A 20,344-nucleotide genomic window follows, 5' to 3' on the forward strand; every position below is an offset into this window, starting at 1 on the left:
CACCCTGTTTTTTGGCAGCAAGAGCCTGGGCAAGGCACTTCACATATCTGACCTTACCTTCTCCTATAAATGTAGGGTGTTGGAAAGATGAAATACAGGCTGGGGCAAAAGTAGGCTTACAGATGTGAGTACATGAACCCATTTATTCTGTATTACTATTTATTAACTAGAGGCCTGGTGCATGAAATCATGCACAGGTGGGTTCCCTCGGCATGGTTGGCAATCGAGGCCTATTGGGGGGCCAGCCAGCCAGGGGGAGGGGCTGTGGGAGGTTGGCTGTGGGAGCACAACGACCACCAGGGGGCAGCTCCTGCACAGAGTGTCTGCCTCTTGGTGGTCAGTGTGCATCATAGCGACTGGTTGACTGGTTGTTCCAGTCATTCTGGTTGTTCGGTCATAATGGTTGCTTAGACTTTTATATATAGAGAGATTATTGTATTATTTTCCATACGAACAACTGTAAACCTACTTTTGTCCCATCCTATATTTATAGAGGCTGTAAAACTACATAGGTTACTCAATAGGCCTTTGATAAATGGTACTTATTTTATGTTTGCATTAAGGTTAAAGGGTATTAAACATTATCCTAAACAAGTTGGGATAATGGAGAGCAAAATGAATTCAGAGCTAGTTAGAATCACAACATGTGAGTACAGGTAGGAATCTTAGAGACCATCCAAACTATTTATGCATAGCAGTGAAGGAACTGTGTGTGTGGCAGCAGAATGAAAATCAGGAAAAGCTGCCCCTTGAATTTTACTTTTTTGAAAATGTTTTCAGACAGTTAAAGTTTTACAATATAATTGAAGGTGTTTATTGAAGAAAACCAGAAATATATATACTTTAGGTCACTGAACATGAAACAAGAATCATCTTTAAAAGACCATGGGAAAGGTGTTTGTCTTTGATTTTTCTCACCTCGCAAAGGGCCCCTCAGTTGTTGGGCTGTGTCTCAGAAACAGCAAACACAGGAGACACATTGAGTAACCCTGACACTGGCTGCAGCCATCTATTTTGCTAGAAAGGAGAGGGGAGTGAAGGATGGAGGAGTAGAGTATGAAATTAGGGATCATGCCATTCCCTTTTTCCTATCCCTCTCTCCACAACTCCAAAGGTAATGCTTACCTGGAAGTCACCCCCAAGAATAGAGAAGGACCCTCACTGGAATAATTATTTTTAAGGCAACTGGAATAAATGTCATTGTCCTTCCCAGAGGAGAGCAAGAATTAATTATATAAGGTGGCCACCAAGTCTGGAAACCAAGCAAATCCTTAATTAGTGATTTATTGATATTACATTACAATAAATGACAAAATAGTATTATTTGTATTTTTAGACTTTATGACCACCCTATAGGATCTTTGGACTAGAAAAAAAATTAAGATTTGTTTTCTCCTTGTTGTAAAGCTGTCATCTTTAGTCTCGGCATAGCTAGTGCAACATGTTTCTGCAACCCCCAGGCTCCATTCCCTCTACCAACACAGGAGAGAAACACTGTCAGCAGCAACATTTAGCAGCACTTTCAAAATATATTTCTTTTTATCTTGAATAAAAAGTAAACTATTCTTTTAGTCCAGTAATTCCACATGGTCTTTTTACATCTATATATATAAAACCCTAAGTGACCAGATGACCGGTTGCTATGATGTACACTGACCACCAGGGGGCAGACTCTCAACACAGGAGCTGTCCCATGGTGATCTGTGTGCTTACACAGTGTGTTGGAAGCCGTCCATTGTCTTCACTAGCAGAGAGGTGTGGACAAGGAACCCGGAAAGCTGGTCAACCTTGAAGCTCTGAAAGGTCAGAGCCAACCACCCACTGTTTAGTTGAGACAATGGTAGCTAAAGCAACCTCCACCTTTTAATCTTATGTAAATCCTTGCTGATTGGCAATTACTGGAATTGCCTGCCTAGAGCTATGGGTGGATCCCATAGTCTTAATAAAGGGCTTCGCTAGGCAGAACAAAGTGGAGTCCTTCCCCTTGAGTTGGGCTCCCACCTGGCCCCCTATATTTCCAAATTAATATTTTCTAGTCTCTTTCATTTGCGTGTGGCCTCCTCCAGAGCCCGAACCCTGAACCTGAACCCTGAACCTGAACCCTGAACCACGTGGGACGTGAAAGGGGTTCACTACAACAGTGGGAGCGGTGCTCAGCTGACTGATATGAGCCAGACGAGGGCTCACACTGGCGAGCACAGCTACTGCAGCGTGAGCCTTTCCTGCCTCCATGGCAGCACTGCTGAGCAGCAGTAGCAGGTGCAGCAGGGCTGGGATGGGCAGCAGCAGCGTGGCACCTGGTTCAGGCTTGGGCTCCTTACTAGCTGCCTGCCGCTTCATGCACTACTACATCCCCTGAGGGGTCCTGGATTGCAAGAGGGCGCCAGCCAGGCTGAGGGACCCCACTGGTGCATGAATCCGTGCGCCAGGCCTCTAGTCTATACATAAGATATGATCTTTTAACATTTATGTAGGTGAATATTTCTTACTTTTTGAGGATTTACAAAAGACCATGGGGTTTTTATTTTTCCACACAAAAAAAGAAAGGAACACCCATGATAGTAAGACCGGCAGTTTAAGTAGACGCTTCAAGAGCTCAGTTCCTGGTGCATAAAGTGATCTGACATCATCCTCTATCTCTGAGCTCTGATAATGGAAGTTCAGAGGAATAAAAGCAGTAAGTATCTGTAGGGAGAAAGGGAGGGAAGGAAACAGATATAAAAAACACCGTCTAATAAAAATAGGAGAAGCCAAATCCTTTGATTCCAGGATGTCTGAAAAGGAGAGATTCTATGGAGCATAGATGCAGAAAGGGAGCTGTTGCTCTAACAAAAACAATAAATTGTGGATACAGTTGCTCAAAGTCAGAGAAGTGACCATTGTGAGTAATTGGCTTCAACCTTGCTGTCTACAAGGGGCATAAAACAGAGAACGTGGGACAAAGCCTGGGCTACAATCCTTGGCATTCTCAGGCTTACTGGTGCTATGGTTCAACAGCCTTTGGGGGTGGGGAGATCTAGAGACCACCACCACCATGGGTAAAAAGCCTACCACTATGGCAACAACATGATGGTAAAAAATTCGCTAGAGCTTGGGTTATACACCATTTGAAATCCAGCCTGTCCTCATTTTCTTGTGAAGGGCTTGATGCCTGTGCAGAGGCATCTTCAATATATGCAGGTGCCCCTTTTTCCAAAAGGCAGAGAGGAGCCTCTTCATGAACTCCTTTGACTCATCAATGTTCATATCAGTTCACCATTTAAACTAGAAAAGACACTGCAAGCTATCTCAGCTAGCTTCTAATTGGGACATGGCACCACACTGCACATACCATTGACAGAACAACCAACCGCGTCTTCTTGGTTCTTCCACTGGACCAGCTCAGTATGCTTCTTTGGACTGAATAAGGGTGATCTTGTTTGAGAAAAGCATGTAAACCTAGGGCCAGATGTTGTTAGTCTCCATTCAGAAAATTGGTGGAGCACTCCTCCGTTCTGGTACAGTTCAAGAGGGCTTTGCACATCCTTGTACTGTCTTATCCTGGGAACAGCTGCTTCCGGTTTATTATCCTCCTGCTGGACCAACAGTTCACCAGTGACAACATCCACCCCAGGTACAAGGGGTGGATTGAAGTCCAGGTTACACACCCTTCAGCTAGGAGGGTGAATCCAACGTCGGCTGAGACGATCTTTGAGTGTTTCAAACGCAATGTTCAGCGTGATCACTAGCTCCAGGTCACAGATTCTGGCTAGGGCTTCAGCCTGAACTAATGTGCTAGGAAAACCATCTAGTAGGCAGTGCTGATCCCGCCTGTTCTCCAGCTCAACATCCTCAGGCATGTGATCACATAACCTGGAACCAAAAGACCTCTCTGTACGTACTGCTTTACCATATCACCAACTTCCACATTGGCTTTGATGTTCTCCCGCAAGTAGTGGCCGCTGGAGAGATGCTGGAGGTCAAAGTTTTGGGCGGTCTTCTGGCACGTGGTGCCCCTGCCCAAACCCGGTGACCCGAGGATGAACACATGAGGGAGTTTGGAAGCCATTGCCTCTCAGAGGAGAGGGGCAGCCACTTGGCAAGCAGATAGCAACCTTGGAGAAAACCCAGGAACTTCGTTTCTGTTGCCCCTGCTCCAGACACCCTCTACTCACGTGGGGCCGCTCCTGTGCTCAGGCACTTATAGCCAAGTGATTCCAGGATTTCAGGGCCCAACTGTTGACACTTACATCTCTCTCATATCTTTTTAATATGAGGGTAGTTAAAATACTGTCTCCAGTGACAGGAGAGATTTAGAGATCTTCTACGAAACTGAGTGCAAGCTACTGTCCTATAGCTTCCTGTGGAATCATTAAGGCATGAAAGGTTGACTTGCATTCAGATAGCTTTTTGATAAGATTTGAATTTTCATAACTTGGAACACTGCCCTTGCATAGGTTAGGTGTGGTTTGAACCATACAGTATGTGGTCAGTGTGTATGCTTGATGACCTATTTCATGTAGTACCATTTCAAATGACCTAGAACAGTGGTCAGCAAACTCATTAGTCAACAGAGCCGCGGTTTGCCGACCACTGACCTAGAACAATACCGTAGAATTTTCTGAAAGGCGACGTCTTACTGGGGCACTATAAAGATGGTAGTTAGAAGGCGCCCTTGTGCAGGGTGAAAGGCAAAGTGAATGGTAGACTGGCCCTACATGCTCTTCACTATTTATTATCTTGGAGAGTACAACATGATCCGAATTACAGCTTGAAAAGAAAAGGTATAAATTATGGCAAAACTTCAGAAAACCCAAAAGTGAGCATGGCACTTGATAGCCTGCTGACAAAGCAGGTATTCTTAAGTTTGAGCTTGTCTGTCTGCCAGGAAAAACAATTTTTGATTATATACAAGATTTTTCTAGTCATAGAATGATATATGACTTGTTTCTACTCAACTTTAAATCTATGTTATTTTCACTGTTTCTTAAAGTATACTCATACTTTGTCTTCTCACCTCTTACCCTTCAACTTACTTTTTTTTTGGTCAGCTTTTAAGAGTTTCAAATCTAGCATTTCTTCCTGTCCTTGGTAAAGAGGTCAGAAAGAAGACGTTAGAGTTCCAAAATGATGGTGGATTAAGTGGAAGCTACACTGACACTATTCTAGGACCAAACTGGAATTACAGCTAAAATACAGAAAAACCATCCTGAATAAGCAACTGAAGACTAGATGGAAAGAACCCTGATAGCCGAATGGAGAGTGGAGACTGCATAGAGATTGGCAGGAAGGGTGGAAATACAAAAGGGCTGGCAGGGCTCCCAAAGGCAGAAGATAAAGTGCTGGAGGTATATCTCAGCTGTGGGGGTTGCCACTGAGAACTCTGGGATCTAAACCTCAAGCTGAGTTCCCCAGCCCAAGGCACCAGAACATAGCATCTGGCTATAAAAATCAGCAGGGTTGCTGACTGCCAGGAAGAGATGACTGGAAATGCAGGCAACCTCTTAAAGGGGCAACACATGAAATTTCATGTGTAGTCACCCACTTTGGGCTCCAGCAGAGGAAGGGCAGGATGGACTAGAGCTGTGTGAGGAGAATCTAGAGTTGGGGGCTCTGTGTTTAGAGCTCAGAAGGCAGACACTCTGGTTCCCTGTACTGAGTCATTCCCTCACATTGCAGAGGACATCATTCTCCAGCAGACTTTACCATCCAGGCAGGGTTTGCCTCTGGGGGGTGGGGGAGGGGAACGTGAGAAGCAATTGCCCCACCCTATTGTAAAAACTTTCATGTCACCCTGTGGAGTCTATATCTTGCTCCAGTCAATAGCCTGAGGGTTATTAAGGCTGAGAATAATAATAAGACTGTAGGTAGAGATGGATTTCTAGAGGCTCTAAGTCTTTCCCTGATCTACTTATGGATCAAGGGCTAAGAAAAAAAGATCTTGATGCATTTCTTGGTACTTTACAAAGGCACCCAGCCCCAGCAGAGGGAGCCACAAGCTGTGGATTGCTAATAGTTCCAAACAGTACTCTGGGCTGTCACAAACAGCGCCTGACATTGTCCGGCACTAGAGACTGGGAGTTGTAGAAGATCTAGCTAAAACAGACACAAACCCAAACAGGTAGCCAAATGGGGAATCAAAAAACAAGCCCTAAATAAAAGAACAGAGAATTGTCCAGGAGAAGAGCTAAATGATTTAAATAATGTATCAGATATCGAGTTCAGAATAATGATTACAAGGATGCACAAAGTATGAGAAAAGATATAGAAACTATGAAAACTTACCAGTTGGAAATGAAGAATGGCATATTTCACAGATCTAGGACAAATACTCCAAAAATTTATATGGAACAACAACAACAACAACAAAAAACTCTGAATAGCTGCTGCAATCTTGGGAAAGAAGAACAAAGTTGGAGGGATTACAATACCAGATTTCAAGTAATACTAGAAATCCAATATAATAAAAACAGCCTGGTACTGGCACAAGAACAGGCATATAGTCAATGGAATAGAACAGAGACCCCAGAAAATGGCTCAAGACTTTACACTCAATTAATATTTTACGAAGGAGGCAAGAGCATACAATAGTCTTCAATAAATGGTATTGGTAAAATTGGACAGATACACTAATAAATATGAAAGTAGACTACCAACTTACACCATATACAAAAATAAACTCAAAATGTATAAAATACTTAAATGGAAGTCATGAGACTTTAAAAACCCTAGAGAAAACATAGTCAGCAAAATCTCAGACATCTCTTGGTAGCAATATGTTTGCCAATCATCTAACAGGGCAAGGGAAACAAAAGAAAAAATAAACAAATGGGATTACTTCAAAATAAAAATCTTCTGCACAGCAAACAAAGCCATCAACAAAATGAAACAGGAGCCCACTGTATGGAAGAACATATTTGCCAATGATATGTCTGATAAAGTGTAATACCTAAAATATATAAGAAATGATACAACTTAACAAAAAGAAGATAAAGAATCTAATTTAAAAATGATCAAAGGACCTAAATAGACACTTCTTCAAAGAGGACATACAGCTAGATGTCAAAGAGACATAAAAAAATGCTCAGAGTCACTAATCATCAGAGAGATGCAAATTAAAACAACAATGAGGTATCACCTCACTCCTGTCAGAATGGCTACCATCCAGAAATCAACAAATGACAAGTGCCGGAAAGGATGTGGAGAAAAGGGAACCCTAATGCCCTGCTGGTGGGAATGCAGACTGGTGCAGCCATTATGGAAAACAGTACATAGTTTCCTCAAAAAATTAAAAATAGAACTGCCATTTGATCCAGTGGTCCCACTTCTAGGAATATATCCTAAGAATACCAAAACACCAATCAGAAATAATGAATGCACCCCTATGTTCATAGCAGTGCAATTTATAATAGCTAAGATTTGGAAACAACCTAAGTACCCATCAGTAGATGAGTAGATAAAAAAGCTGTGGTACATTACACCATGGAATACTATGCAGCAGTAAAAAAAAAAAAAAAAAAAAAAAAAAGAGGGATCTCTTACCCTTTGAGACAGCATGGAGGGACCTGTAGAATATTATGCTAAGCAAAATAATCCAGTCAGAGAATGATAAGTACCACATGATCTCACTCGAATGTTGAATCTAATAAACAAAATAAACTGATGAACAAAAATAGATCCAGAGACATGGAAGCATGGAACAGACCATGGAATCTCAGAGGGAACGTGGGGGAGGGTGGGTTGGGGATAGAAGATCAACCAAAGAACTTATATGTATACTAGAAGCCCAGCATGCAAAATCACATGACCCCGCCCACCCATGTGGCCTCACCCTGCTTGCAGCCCCACCCACCCGCCCGACGCCCTGCCGCGATCACAGCCCCGCCCACCTGTGCTGGTCTTTGGTCATTATGGCGTTAGTGCCATTGGCTTTTTATATATATAGATATGCATAATCCATGGACACAGACAATAAAGTGGTGAAGGCCTGGGGTGGGGGACAGAGGTGGACCAAAAGGGGTCAATGAGGTGGGGGGAGAAGAGGACATATGTAATACTTCAACAATAAATACTTTTTTAAAAAACGAATGAAGACGTTAACACAAAACTGCCATTCATACCAACATGCTACATTCATACTACCTCAGGAAATTTCCCTTGGCTGTGTTTGCTGATACAAAATTTTAAGTTGGGAAAGATGAACTATTATCAAGGCTATGATAGAAATCTCTGAAGCTTTTTTTCATTTTATGCTAAATAAAAGTCTATTAAAAAGTGGTTTAACCATCATTCTGTACCTCAAAATACACAAGAATCAAACAACCATACAATTTAAGAACTTGAATGAATAGTCTCTTAAATTGTTCTAATGCATTTTTTGTGTGTGTGTGGTCATTGATGTTGGAAGATAATCAGTATAATCCTAATCTGAATTTCTTAATATTTGATTAGAGTTGCTTAATATTATTTTTTACCATGCTGCAAGATTGAGATAGTGTTTTATATTATTATAACTGTTTATCAGTGGAAATAAAACTTCATTTTCCCTCAGGAAAATTAATACACTGACTTTCTGGTTATACTACAATGTCAATTATGTATCCACATCATAAGGCTTCCTCATGCTTATTCAAATAGCTAGTCATTTAAAAGAAACCTTTAACAGGAAGAGAATGACAATAAAAATAATCACACATTTAAGGTCATTGAGAAATGATGGTAATTATTTGCAATTTTAGAAGTGGTATAGAGAAAGAAAGCAAATTTTACTTTTGTTCCATATTTTCAAATAGTATAGCAGATAATGTTAAAGGTATAGTTTATTTACTACTGTGGTAGCCAAACATTAAAGATAGCATGCAGTAATCCTCTTTTGTTATTCACATGCTTTCCCCCTACCTCACTGAAGGGCTGTACTGTGTAGCCAATCTATCAAATAATAGGATAATATGCACATTGGTCAGGACACCGTCATGTAATGACCAATCAGCAGGCTGTATCCCTGCCCCCTGCACTGGCCCGGAGACATGAGGCTCATGTCTCTGCCCCCTGTGCAGGCCTGGACACATGAGGCTCACGTCCCCGCCTTCTGTACTGTCCCAGAGAAGTGAGGCTTACTTCCCCGACCCCAGCAATGGGCCCTGGGATGTGAGGCTTGTTGTCCCCACCTCCGGCAACTGGCCTGGGATGTGAGACTCATGTCCCTGCCCCCTGTGCCAGCCTGGGAACTTGAGACTCATGTCCCAGCCCCCCTGCACCAGCCTGGGGTCCACAGGTGTATGGAGAGGCCCCTCTGTCATGGGCCTGGCTGGGGGTCTGCAGGTCTCCACCATGGCCCAGCCTGGGGGCGGGGCCATGGCTGGGCCTTTGTGCGCCTGCGCTGGGGGTCCACAGGTCTCCACCGTGGCCTGGCTTTGGGGTCTGCAGGCCTCCCCTGGCTCTGGCCTACCTCTTTGGGGCAATCCATCGAGGATCCCTAGATGGGTGGGTGGGGACTACCTCTTTGGGGCGATGGATCGCGCAGCTCCCACACTGTGACAGGGCACAGGCTAGGCTGCGGGACCCCCTCCCCCCACCCCAAGTGCATGAATTTCATGCACCAGGCCACTAGTATGAAATAATGATGTATGACGATTAAGACTAGGTTACTGGTATAAGAGAATTTGCCTTGCTGTCTCTTGGATTGCTTGCTCTGAGAGAAGCCAGTTATCATGTCATGAGGACATGGAGAGGTCCACATGGCAAAGATCTAAGCTCTCTTGCCAAAAGCTAGCACCAGCTTGTCTGCCATGTGAGCAAATCTCCTTGGAAGAAGATCCTTTGGCCCTGACCAACATCTCTGCTTTGCATCCTAATGAGAGCTGCTGGGCCAGAACCACAGTTAAGCTGCTTGTGAATTCCTGACCTACAGAAACTGTGCAATAATAAATGTTATTCTTGGTTTCAGCCACTATATTTTGCAGTAGATTTATTATATAGCCATGGGTAACTAATGAACTATTCAATTAATAATTCTTTACATTATTTTAATAATTATTACCAAATTATCAATAGTGATAATAACAGTTACCATTTGTAGGAGCTTACTATACGTGAGATAATTTAAATGCTTCTATAGTCCTTGTAATATTTTTTTCAGAGTAGATTTCATTATTCTAATCCCACAAGTTAAAGAAATGAGCTCAGAGAGTTTAAATGGCTTGCAGAACATCAGACAGCTACAAATGGCAGAGCCAGGATTTGTATGAAATTCTGACTGTTCTTTTTACTCTGTGGTGTCACTCTTAACTAGCAGAATTTCAAGTCACAAATATAAGATGAGAAAGGCATTTGACTTTATGATGTGAAGCTACTCAAAAGTGATCCATCTCCAAAAATACTATACACTTTCCTCACTTTTTGTTACTTACCTGGTATTTTACTTAAGCTTTTGTAATGCAAGTGTATTTAGGTAGCATTAGTTTGCACAGCAGTTACTCTAATTGCAACTTGGGGATTAGTGTGGCTTCTCTTGGTAAGATCATAGCTGGTGGTTAATGATTGTCATAGTTCAAAAGTAATATCTGAAACCTTTAGGTGTTTTTATGTGCTAATCATATATCTAATTTCAATTTCAGAAACACACAGCAACTTCTATGTGCCCAACACTATGACAACCACAGGGACAGTTGTTCTCAACCTGGAGGTGTGCATCAGACCCACTGGGAGCTTTTTAAAGTACAGATGGTTGAGAAAGGAGATGAGAACTCTTGTGTAAGGGACACAGTGATTAAAGAAAGTATCTCCACTTTTTAGCAGCTCACAGTGTACAAAAAGATTCAGTTATTTAAAGCACATTCACTTCTTCTCATTCATCTCTGCAGATTCCTCCTTGTCACCCCTCACTTTTAACACCAGAGTGTCCCAGAACTCAGTCCTCAGGTCTCACTTATTAGTAGTCTTCTCTCCATTCTCAAGACCTAATTTAGTCTTATGGATTTAAACACCACGTACATATTACTATTCCCAAATTTATATTTCCTGCCTGAACCACTTTCTAGATTTATGTGTACCTCTGCCCAATCAACATCTGTAAGGAATCTCAAACCTGACACATCTCCCAGCATCTCCTGGACTGCCCCTTAAACTATGAGCTCCAATAGTCTTCCCCACTTCAGTTAATGGTGAGGCTATTTTTCCAGTGCTCAGGCCTAAATGTTTGGAATCATCGTTGACTCTCCTCTCTTTATCCATGCCAATACTGGTCATTAAATCTCATCGGTGCCCAGCTGGTGTGGCTCATTTGGTTAAGAGTCATCCTGTGCACCAAAGGTTGCCAGTTCATGTGCCCTGACCAGTTTCAGGATCGATCCCCAGTAGGGGTTGTGCAGGAGGCAGCCAGTCAATGTTTCTCATTGATGTTTCTATCTCTCTCTCTCTCACTCTCCCTTCCTCTTTCTCTAAAAAAAAAAAAAAAAAAAAAAAAAAAAAAAAAAAAAAAAAAATCAATAAAAATGTATTTTAAAATTTAAAAAAACCTCATTGGCTACCTTTAAATCATATCCTGAAGTTGATTGTTTCTTACTAACTCTACCACTTACAGCCTGTCTAAGCCATCTTTATTCCACCCCTGAATTGTGGCAGACATCTCTTAATTGATCTCCTGGCTTCTACCCTGCTCTCTTAGAGACTATTCTCAATAAAGTATACGAAGGGATTCTTTAAAAATAGATCAGGTCACTTCTCTGTTCCCATGTCTTCCCAGTTCACTAAAAATACAAGACAAAATTCTTACAGTAGTTTGCAAGGCCCTTTTAGGCACTTCTCAAATATACATGTATATTTGCCAATAACAACATAGAGGAGGTGGGTGGAAGCAAAGCTGTATTGGGCTAAGGAAATTACTACAAATGGTAAAGTAATAATTATAACAATGTGTAGTGGGGTTTATAACTTTAATGTAATGTTATGTGATAAAATTTCCACAAAAAGGGGGAAAATGGAATAGAGCTATATAAGAGTAATATCTCTATGTATTAGTGCAATTAAACTAGTATAAATTGGAAGCTGATTTTGATAAATTATATTTATATGGTAAATCCTAGAGCAAACCACTAAAAATGCAGTAAAAATTATTAAGGACATTAAAATGCTACATTAGGAAATATTCACTTAAAGCAAAAGAATGATGTAATGGTGGACTAGAGAAACAAAAAAATACATGCTATATGTAAAAACAAAAAGTAAAATGGCAGAGTTAGATAACTATATAACAACTAGAGCCCCAATGCATGAAATTCCTGCAAGATTAGGCCTTCGCAGCTGTGGCGTCTGCCTGGATCCCTCCTTCACAGCCATGGCAGCTGCCTGGATCAAGTGTCTGCAGCCCTGGCTTTCTCCCGGAAGGACATCGGAAGGATGCCCAGTCTAATTATCATATTATACTTTTATTATTATAGACTAGAGGCCCAGTGCATGAAATTCATGCATGGGGTGAGGGAGGGTGTCTCTCAGCTCGGCCTGCACCCTCTCCCAATCAGGGAACCCTTGGGGGATGTTTCTGTGGAATCAGGCCTAAACCGGCAGTCGGACATCCCCCTCACAATCTGGGACCGCTGGCTCCTAACCGCTCGCCTGCCTGCCTGCCTGATCGCCCCTAACTACTCTGCCTGCCTTCCTGATCACCCCTAACCATTCTGCCTGTCTGTCTGATGCCCTTAACTGCTCGCCTGCCTGCCTGATCACCCCTAACTGCTTGCCTGCCTGCCTGCCTGATCGCCCCTAACTGCCTCTGCCTGCCTGCCTGATCGCTCCTAACCATCTCTGCCTCGGCCCCCACACCCGGGACCCAGGCTTCCCTCCTTTAGCCAGCCGCAGGCAACCGGGACCCAGGCTTCCCTCCCTCTGGCCCACTGCAGACACCCAGGATCCTGGGCAGCACCGCCCTGGCCGGCTACAGTCACCTGGGACCCAGGCAGCACCGCCTGGGCTGGCCAAAGGCAGCCGGGACCCTGGGTGGTGCTGCCTGAGCCCCGGCTTTGTCAGGAAGGACATCCAGAAGGTTGTCCAGAAGATGTCCAGTCTATCCGGTCTAATTAGCATATTACCCTTTTATTAGTATAGATAGCATTAAATGTGAATGGATTAAATCATGTAATCAAAAGGCAGAGATTGTCAGACTGGATTAAAAAACATGATACAACTATATATATTTACAGAAGACACACTTTGTATTCAAATAAACAGGTAGATGTAAAAATATGGGGAAAGATATATCATGCAAACAGCAACCACAAGAATGCTGAAGTGGTTATATGGATATTAGACAAAAGAGACTTTTAAAACAAAAAATGTTGGTGCACTCTTCCTCTCAGGAGCATGCCTGCACCTTTTCCTTCCCCTTCTTATTCCCCCATAGGTGTGCATCTCCTAAACTCTAAGGCAGTGGTTCTCAACCTTCCTAATGCCGCGACCCTTTAATACAGTTCCTCATGTTGTTGTGGTGACTCCCAACCATAAAATTATTTTCGTAGCAGGTGACCCTGCTAGCGGTTCTCAACCTGTGGGTCACAACCGATAGGGTTCCCACAGGTTGAGAACCACTGCTGTAGAGCCTAAGACCATCGGAAAACACAGATATTTACATTACAATTCATTGACAGTAGCAAAATTACAGTTACGAAGTAGCAACGAAAATAATTTTATGGTTGGGGGTCACCGCAACATGAGGAACTGTATTAAAGGGTCACGGCATTAGGAAGGTTGAGAACCACTGCTCTAAGGGCCCTATCAGACTTTCAGCAAGAGAACAATGGGCAGCACAGCTCATCCCAGGCTAACCCCTGAACCTGTCTCCAAGGCACCTTTTCTCTGACTTTTCAGTGGGCCAAAGCAGCCCCTCCTAGGCTCATTTCTTTCCTGTAACATTTCTAGAGAGCCAAAGCCACCTCACCTAGGCTCTCTCCCATTGCTTCTTCTGTCCTAAGCCTTTCCTGTTTCGGTGTCCCCAGCTTTAATAAACATGCTCTAAAAATGTAAATAAATAAACAAAACAAAAAATGTTAATAGAGATAAAGAGATGTTATTATAGAAGTGTACACATTTTCTCTTTGAGGTGATAAAAATGTTCCAAAATTGACTGTAGTAGTGGTTGTACACACCTGTGAATTCTCTGAAAATCATTGATGTGTACATTTTAAATGGGTGAATTGTATGGCAATTGAATTGTACCTCAATAAAGATGTTAAAAATTTAATGTTCCCAGAGATCACTTGGGGATTTTATTTTAATACAGATTTATGTTTCTGTAGGTCTTGGAAAGGGCCTGAGATGCTGCATTGCTAACAATCTTACTATATGATTCTAATACTGCTAGTCTGAGGTTCATACTTTAAATAGCAAGACTTACCATCAGCTTTCTCATTACCTTTCTGACCTCATCTCCTGCCACCTTCATAAGTGGATTAATGAATGACTAGTGGATGACTTTGAGCCACCTTAACCATCTTGTTTTTCCTTAAACATACCATACCTGACTCTATCTCAGACCTTTGTACTTGTCATTCCCTTTGCTGAGAATATTCTTCCCATTCCCATGCCCTGATATGTGTAAAACTTACTTGATCACCTTGGTCAAGTCTTTGCCTAACTCTTAACTCCAAGTGGGGTCTTCCCTAACTACCCTACCTAAATGGCAATTCTATTTAACATAGTTGCTTTTATCTTTTCCTGCTTTTTCTTGGCAGTACTAATGACATTGTATGTCAACCTGCTATTTATGTATTATTTGGTGTATTAGTTTGCTAGGGGTTGCATAACAAATTACAACAGACTAGATGGCTTCAACAACAGAAATTATTTTTTTTCACAGTTCTGGAGGCTAAAATAACAAGATCAAGGTGTTGGCAGGTTTTGTTTATTCTAAAGTCTCTCTCCTTGGTTTGCATATGGCCACCTTCTCACTGGTCCTCACATATGCTCTTTACATGTGCCACATTCCTGGTGTCTCTCTATATGTACACATTTCTTTTTCTTATAAGAACAGCAGTCAGATTGACTTAGGGCCATCTTAATGGCCTCATTTTAACTTATTACCCTCTTCTAAGACCCTAGCTCCACATAGAGCCACATTCTGAAGACACTCATGTGTCTTCAACATATGAATTTTGGAGAACACAATTCAACCCATACATTTTGTTATTGTAGATCATTTTCTAATACAATACAAATTTTATGAGAGCATGGAGTGTTTTTAAAAATCTATTTTGTTTATTATTGTAAAGTTGGTCACTAGCACAGTATCTCACACATAGCAGATGCCCAATAACTATTTATTGAGTAAACACATGAAAACAAAAGGATAAGTACTGAAGAGATATATAGTAGATATAGGGTGGTGCAAAGGACACAGAAGAGAGACAGAACAACTCTGCTTATGTGAGTTAGAATAATTTAAAAGGCAAGTAGTTAATAGACACTAATATATGGCTTAGAAATCTTATCAGATATACTCTCTATGCACTCACTCTAACTATAACATATTACTCTTCAAGAAATGGAGAAACCCTAAATTTATTGATTCAGATTTCTTCCAATATACAGGATCCTATTTCTAAAAATTGACAATATTAGAACACTAAATTGTTAGTATTTTCATCTCTGGATATCCTCTTATGTCTGAAGATTTCTGACTATAAACTTGAAAAGTGGGTCATCACTTTTACATCTTCAGAACTCTTTGTGGTGATTGTGTTGAGAGGAAATATGAAAATCTTAAATGGCAGCTTCATTCTTGGTTTATTCATTCTTCTCTCCTGGTGATTTATTTGCATGTTGTTGATACTTGCAAAGGAGATACTTAAAATCATATATTTTACTATGAGGTACTGCTTGATTTTGGCATTATATAAAACTAGTCCAGTGAAGTAAATTCGGTTATCCCAAATCATTCTGATAATATAAATCATGAATAGATTTCCATTTGTGGTATATTTTCCTTTTTAACCTTTCAGATCTACTAGCTATCCTTTTTGCTCTAGCTGCATGCTATAGGAGGCTGACTTCCTTGGGCTGCATTAGTTGGACTCTTCTAACCTTTAGCTTCTGGTTAGGGTCAGCCTATGTCAGTCATTGGCAGCAACATAGGAACTAGGAAGAGGAAAAGTTTAGGGTATTTATTCCCCTGGATTCCTCTCTGTGGGCTTGCTTTGGGAATGACTGCATCCTCTATTGAAAGCCATCACTCCTGTCCAGAGGCCTTGTTCTACACAGACAGATACAGCTTTTTCTGGGTAGCCTATAGATTTAGGGTGGTAACAGATTTCCTACTCCTTCCCTGTTGCTAGCCATAGAGTGCTTCACCAATCTGTATAACTTTTCCTTTACTCTGTCTCACCCCTTTGTAAATACATTTCCCATTCCCTCTTGGTCTAAGGTTAGTCTCTGCTTACAGTATTTCATATTTTACTAAACATATCCTATATAATAAAAGCCTAATATGCTAAGTGTCTGGTTGTCCAGTCGGCCATTCAACCAATCAAAGCATAATATGCTAGATTCAGGAAGATGGTTGCCGATGGGAAGGCAGGCTATAAGATAGTGTGTGAGTGAGAGAATGAAAGGAGAGTGCGTGGACGTGAGGGGAGTGTCTATTTGTGAGTGAGGGACAGTTATATTCCAAGGGACTGTTGGGGACTGCTGGACCAGGCAGCTCTTACTGCTGCTGAAATCTCTCCCAGAGCGGCCGGCTCTGCAGCAGAGACCTTGCTATCTTGAAGGGGAGAGTGGCTGTGATCAGAAGCCTAGCCTTACCTTCAACCGGGAAGAACTCAGATACCTCCCAGGACCCTACAACCACAACACCCAGGGACCAGCTGCGAACCCATGAACACCAGGTCTCAAGCAGCACGAATACATGGAAGAGCCCTGCACCTTCTCACAGAAAGGTCAAATATTACCTAGAGAAAGGTGAGGTCTGCGATCCAGACTGGAGGGAGAAACACAAGCAGTGGGTTCTAGAGTTTCAAAGGAAGTCTGCGCCCTACAAAATCTGCGGCCATTGGGGCCAGCGTACTCTGCGAATGTGGAAGGGGGTCCAGAGGGCTGCTGGCAGAAGGGAACTCTAGAAATCAACCCATAGCTGGGCTGGGTACAGAAAGGCAGCCTGAAGTTCTACCAGTGTACCAGCTGTGCTGTGCCAGGGGAAAAAGACATGCACAGAGACGTGCGCAGAGATGCGTGCAGTGCTGGGGGAAAAGTTGCAAGTCCGCGTGCTCACTCTGGCTTTTTTTATTTCTCTTTAAATCCTTGCTTTTGATTACTAAGCCCAGGACATAGGATATCCCAAGTAAAAACACTCTGAGATTGCAGGGGAAAGTTGTTTTTGTGAACCTGGGGATCAGAACAGGGAGAAACGATCAGAAAACCAGCTCTGGGGCAGTCCATTCCCCCCAACCCTGTATTAAGTGCAGGGAAAACAAAAACTAAATACTGGGTAGAGGGACTTATAGCCCCAGATGTCAATACAGAAACACTGCCACCCACGGGTTGAATCACAAGTTGACTCTTGTGTAAATACAATTAAAGGCAGGCTGAGAAACAAAGAAATACCGCCTGCTTGAAAACAAGATTGTGGCTTACGACACAGAGGAGCAGTGGAATGCAGGGAACTTCAATACCGTCCTGACTACCTGGCAGGAAACAGGCGTGCCAAACAGAACAGTAGAAGAAGTGAATGACATTTACTACTGCACATTTTTATTTTTTATCTTTTACTTAAGAAAGTAAGTTTTTTCCTTTTTTTCTCACTTGATTTTACCTTTTTAATTATTATATTTTTATTTTTAATTAGTATTATTACTACTATTATTTTAACTTTTTAAAAGTTTTATTTTCTTTTTTCTTTATTTTATTTTATTTTATTTTATTTTATTTTATTTTGGGATTAGTGTGCTACATTCTATTTTCATTTTTCCTTTAAGCATCATTTTACTCTAGCTCAACTTTAACTTTATGCCAACATTCTCTTCTTTACTTTTCCCCTTTTGTTGTCCTGTTTCTCTTACCTTATTCCTGCTTTAGATTTCCCTATTCTTTCTTTTCACCCCCTGTTAAAAATTCATCAGACTTATATATCTAATTTCTGCTCCCCTGCTCCAAGTCCATACACATGTCTCTCTTCTCTTTCTTCACTATCCAATTCTTTTTCTCTCTTCCCTTTTTTTCTTTTGTTTTATGTTTTTTGTTTTATTTTGTTTTGTTTTGCCCTTCTTTCTCTCTGTCTTATTGTTGTTTGTTTGATTATTGATTATTTTTGTTTGTTTGTTTATGTGACTGTTTCTCTTTTTTTTGCTTCTGTTTTTCCTCTCCTTGCTTGTTGTTAGTTATTGTTTGTAGTTTGCATTCATCTCTGGGTGTTTGTTTGCATTTTTTTTATTAGTTGTTGTTCTATTGGAGTTTTCTCCCCATATAAATAGTTTTCCCCCCCTTCTTTTTTTATACTATTTCTTTTTTCTCTTACTTTTTTTCCTTTTCTCAATATCATTTTGCACTCTTTTTTTTTTTATCCCCTAATTCTCTTTTCTCTGGTGGTCACTTTTATTTGGGGTTATTAGTATCATGAATACATTTGTGTTTAGTGCTTTGTGCCTTGTGCCTTCTTGTGTTGTTATTTGTGCCTTTAAGTCAACGCAGGAGAGAGAGAGCTACATAACAAAACATTTGGAGAGGAGCAATCATGGGGAGACAAGGAAACAGCCCGCATACAAAAGAAAAGGAGGCATAACCAGAAAAGGAAGTAAACGAAATGGAGGCAAGCAATATGTCAGAGAAATAATTCAGAGAAATGGTCATAAGGTTGCTAAAAAGGTTGGAAGACAAATTCGACAATATGTGTAAGAACCAAGAAGAAATGAAAAATGACATCACTGCAATAAAGAACTCAATAGAAAGCATCAACAGTAGAGTAGAAGAAGCGGAGGACCACATCAGTGAGCTAGAAGACAAGGTAGGAAAACTACCAAAGCAGAGCAGCATCTAGAAAAAAACAAACTTAAAAAACAGGAGGAGAGCCTAAGAGAACTTTGGGACAATATGAAACGAAACAATATCCACATAATAGGGGTGCCAAACGGATAGGAAACTGTTTGGAATAGAAATAGCAAGGAATAGAAAACCTGTTTGAAGAAATAATGACAGAAAATTTCCCTGATATAGGGAAGAAAAAACTCATGCAAGTCCAAAAAGCTCACAGAGTCCCAAACAAAATTAACCCCAAAAGACCGATGCCAAGGCACATTATAATTAAATTGGCAAACACCAACGACAAAGTAAGAATCTTAAAACTTAACTAAGGACATAAAAGACCTGTACTCGGAAAAGTACAGGACATTGAAAAAAGAGATAGAGGAAGACATAAACAAATGGAAGAACATACCATGTTCATGGATTGGTAGAATCAACATCATTAAAATGTTTATACTACCTAAAGCAATCTATAGATTCAATGCAATACCTATTAAAATACCAATGGCATATCTCAAAGATCTAGAACAGGGGTGGGCAAACTTTTTGACTCGAGGGCCACAATGGGTTCTTAAACTGGACCGGAGGGCCAGAACAAAAGCATGGATGGAGTGTTTGTGTGAACTTATATAAATTCAAAGTAAAGAAGCAGAGGGGAAAGCAAGAGAACCCTCCGCTCTTTCGGCTCTGTGGGCCGGATAGAACAGCCGAACGGGCCGGATCCGGCCCGCGGGCCGTAGTTTGCCCACGGCTGATCTAGAACAAACTCTCCAAAAATTCATCTGGAATAAAAAAAGACCCTGAATAGCCACAGCTATCCTGAGAAAGAAGAACAAAGTTGGAGGGATCACAATACCAGACATCAAACTATATTACCAAGCACGGTTCTCAAAACTGCCTGGTACTGGCACAAGAACAGACATAGACCAATGGAACAGAACAGAGAACCCAGAAATTGACCGAAGCCATTATACTCAATTAATATTTAACAAAAGAGGCAAGAGTCAAAATAGTCTCTTTAATAAATGGTGCAGGGAAATTTGGTCAGATACATGCAAAAAAAAATGAAACTAGATCACCAACTTATACCATACACAAAAAAACAAACTCAAAATGGCTAAAGGATTTGAATGTAAGATGGGAAACCATAAAAATCCTACAAGACTCTGTAGGCAGCAAAATTGCAGACATATGTCATAGCAATATCTTTACAGACACAGATCTTAGGGCAAGAGAGACTAAGGAGAAAATAAACAAATGGGACTACATAAAAATAAAAAGCTTCTGCACAGCAAAAGAAACCATCAACAAAACAATAAGAAAGCCCACTGCATGGGAGAACATATTTGCTAATGTTATCTCCAAT

The 20,344-nt window shown here is 41.3% G+C and overlaps 1 protein-coding gene and 1 pseudogene across 2 annotated transcripts in view; one reads left to right on the plus strand and one right to left on the minus strand.

Annotated features, from left to right (window-relative positions):
* Positions 1-20,344, plus strand: part of ST8SIA6 (ST8 alpha-N-acetyl-neuraminide alpha-2,8-sialyltransferase 6) — a gene marked incomplete at its 5' end in the record, with an annotated part of 153,273 nt that overhangs the window by 55,123 nt on the left and 77,806 nt on the right. The gene's annotated exons all lie outside the window — the stretch shown is intronic.
* LOC308246287 (adenylate kinase 4, mitochondrial-like) lies at positions 3,382-4,048 on the minus strand (annotated as a pseudogene). The gene has a single exon. The product of its transcript is annotated as an adenylate kinase 4, mitochondrial-like (transcript).

Source organism: Plecotus auritus, assembly GCF_963455305.1.
Source record: "Plecotus auritus genome assembly, chromosome: 1".
Taxonomy (NCBI): Eukaryota; Metazoa; Chordata; class Mammalia; order Chiroptera; family Vespertilionidae; genus Plecotus; species Plecotus auritus.